The sequence below is a fragment of the Muscardinus avellanarius genome, assembly GCF_963383645.1.
Source record: "Muscardinus avellanarius genome assembly, chromosome: 11".
In the NCBI taxonomy this organism is placed as follows: Eukaryota; Metazoa; Chordata; class Mammalia; order Rodentia; family Gliridae; genus Muscardinus; species Muscardinus avellanarius.
In genome coordinates, this window is record NC_137797.1 from 72008723 (window position 1) to 72012048 (window position 3326).

Below are 3326 nucleotides of genomic sequence, written 5' to 3' on the forward strand. Positions count from 1 at the left end.
TGCTGCCTCATGTGAGCCTCCGGCAAGGGATAGCTGCCACGTTTATGCCTCTGGCACTTGCTAGCCTCCATTGTGCGCGTGGGGGGAGATCTCCAGGACTAAATGGGTATGGATACCAGCTGCATCTTTAGCCCTCTGGCACACAGTGTGGGCACACACCTCATAGTTGCACACATTTCCCAGGCTCTAGAGGCCTGAGTGTTAATGTTTACAAAAGGGCAAGGATGTCTTACAGATACTGGCCTCTGCAGGCCCCTTTTTTTTTTTGCTAAAGGAGTCCTGTTAGAACCTGTGGGGTTGGGATATGATTCCTGGGCATTGTTTACCCAGGACCCATCCTCCTGTATAGGTTTTGGGTGTTCAGTGAGCCAGGAAAGCTGGTGACCCCCAAAGAAGATCTGGTTCCCTGGTGTGACGATGTATATATGCAAATAAACTGAGAAGTCCTTTGTTGTTGACCTCTTTGTGTCTGAGGATAACTCAGGGCCAGTATCTCCTTTTTCAAGGAATGATGGTCTTTGGTGGAGAAGATTTTTCCTGTTCCTTACTTCTCATTAATTAAGGACCATTACTCTACCACTTACTACTTCTCACATTTCTATTCGGCTATAGTAATCTATACCATACTGGGTGCAGTTGGCTGCCTCATGCATCCAAGTTTGAAGGCTCTTAAGATCACCTTACCTACAGAAACACCACCCTCTAGTGGCCAGCGGCCACAGGCTGATCTCACTGTCATCCTAGAGCCCTGCTATTTGCTGAGGCTCAGAGGGTAGGGTTTGGGGAAGAGGACGGAAGTCCTTCACTCCTGATAAATAATGAAATAAGAAGCCTGGCGTGGCGGCATACACTTGTAATCACAGAACTTGAGAAGCAGAAGGATCACAGGTTCGAGGACAGCCTCAGCAAATAGTGAGACTCTCAACAACCTAGTGAGACCTTGTTTCAAAATAAAAATAAGATTGGGGGTGTAGCTTGGAGGCAGTATACCTCCAAGTATACTCCAAGTAATCCCCAGTAACATATGTGTATACACACACACACACACACACACACACACACACACACACACAGCATAAAGGCAGAGAACTAAAAGTATTGTGAAGATTTTGGTTCTCGGAGAAACTTGAGGAGAAAATTCAGAAATAATGTTCCTGGGCCGGGCGTGGTGGTACACACTTGTAATCCCAGCATTTGGAAGGCAGAGACTGGAGGATCGTGGTTCTCAGATAGCTTCAGATACTTAGTGAGGCCCGTTGTAATTCAGACCCTGTATTAAAAATGAAGAGACAGCAGGTGTGGTGGTGCATGCTTGTAATCTCAGCATTCAGGAGGCTGAGACAGGAGGATCGTGGTTCGCAGACAGCCTCAGCTACTTAGGCCCTTTGCAACTCAGACCCTGTTTCAAAATAAAGAATAAAAAATAGGGCTGGGGATATAGCTTGGAGGTAGACTGTCCCTGGGTTTCATCTCCAGTACCACGAGAGAGAGAGAGAGAGAGAGAGAGAGAGAGAGAGAAAGAGAAATAAAACAATGCTCCTCATGTCCCTAGTCCCTTTCATACCAATAGCTATTCTTTACTCTTTTCATATGTTTGGTGATATTTTTGTACCTTTCACATCTTTAGTTTTTTGGTATTAGAGGTTGAACCCAGGAGTGTTCTTCCAAGCTATTTTATTTTTTATTTTGAAACAGAGTCTTGTTGAGTTACTAAGACTAGCCTTGAACCTGCAATCCTTCTATCTTCCTTCCCAAGTACTGGGATTACTGACCATGCCTGGCCAGCTAAGCTACATTTTTTCTCTGTCTCACTGACTAACCTCTTCAGTAGGAGGATGGGTATATTTCAGCATGAAAGGTTTGTGTCTCTCTGCCTCCATTTTTCTTTTATTTTTTGAGCCTTAGGCTGTACTAGGTAGTTCTCATTAGCCACATTGAAATATGAAATTAAGCCAGGCGTGGTGGCGCACGCTTGTAATCCCCGCGCTTGGGAGGCAGAGACAGGAGGATCGCGCAGGTTCGAAGCCAGCCGCGCGTGCTGGCTTAGGAGACCCTGTTTCCAAATAAAAATGTAAAAATAGGTCTGGGAGTGTAGCCCAGAGGTAGAAGGGCTTCCAGGAACCCCAGTACCACCAAAAAAAAAAAAAAGAAATAGGAAATTAAAAAAATTTTGAAAGCCGGGCGTGGTAGCGCATGCTTATAATCCCAGCATTTGGGAGGCGGAAACTGGAGGATTGAGGTTCATGGACAGCCTCAGCTACTTAGTGAGGCCCTCTGTGACTCAGGGAGATCTGGTTTCAAAATAAAGAATAAAAAATAGGGCAGGGGGTGTAGCTCAGAGATTGAATGCCCCGGGTTCCATCCCCAGACCTGCAAAAAAAAAAAAAAAAAAGGGTGGGAGAAGCTGGGCGTGGTGGTGCATGTAATCCTAGCATTTGGGAGGCTGAGACAGGATTGTGGCTCGCAGATAGCTTCAGCTACTTAAGAGGCCCTTTGCAACTCAGTGAGACCCTGTTTCAAAATAAAGAAAAAATAAGGCTGGGGGTGTTGCTTGGAGGTAGAATGCCCCTGGGTTCCATCCCCAATACTGCAAAAAAAAAAAAAAAAAAAAAAAAAAAATTTGTGGCATTGGTAATTAAACCCAGGGCCCCATGCATGCTGGGTAAGCATTCTACCACTGAGCTACATCTCCAGCCCTGCCTCTATGCTTTTGTTAACTGGGGATTAAACCCAGGTACATTATACCTCTGAACTACATCCTAGTCTCTTTATTTTTTTATTCTGAAACAGGGTCTTAATAAGTTGCTAAGGGTCTAAGTTGCTAAGGTTGGCCTTTTTTGTGTGTGTGTGTGGTACTGGGGATTGAATCCAGGGGCATTCTACCTCCGAGTTATATCCTAGCATGATTTTTTATTTATTTATTTTTTTAACAGAACTGGGGATGGGACCCAGGAGCATTCTACTTCAAGCTATACCCCAGCCCTGTTTTTTTATTCTTTATTTTGAAACAGGGTCTCACTGAGTTGCAAGAAGCCTCACTAAGTAGTAGCTGACTGAGGCTGTCCATGAACCACAATCCTCCTGTCTCCCCCTCCCATGTACTGGGATTACAAGAGTGTGCCACCATGCCCTGTTTTTTTTTTTTTTTTTTTTTTTTTAGTACTGGATATGGAACCTAGGGGCATTCTATCTCTGAGTTTGATGCCCAGCCCTATTTTTTATTCTTTATTTTGAAAGAGGGTCTCACTGAGTTGCAGAGGGCCTCACTAAGTAGCTGAGGCTATCCATGAACCACGATCCTCCTGTCTCAACCTCTCAAATGTTGG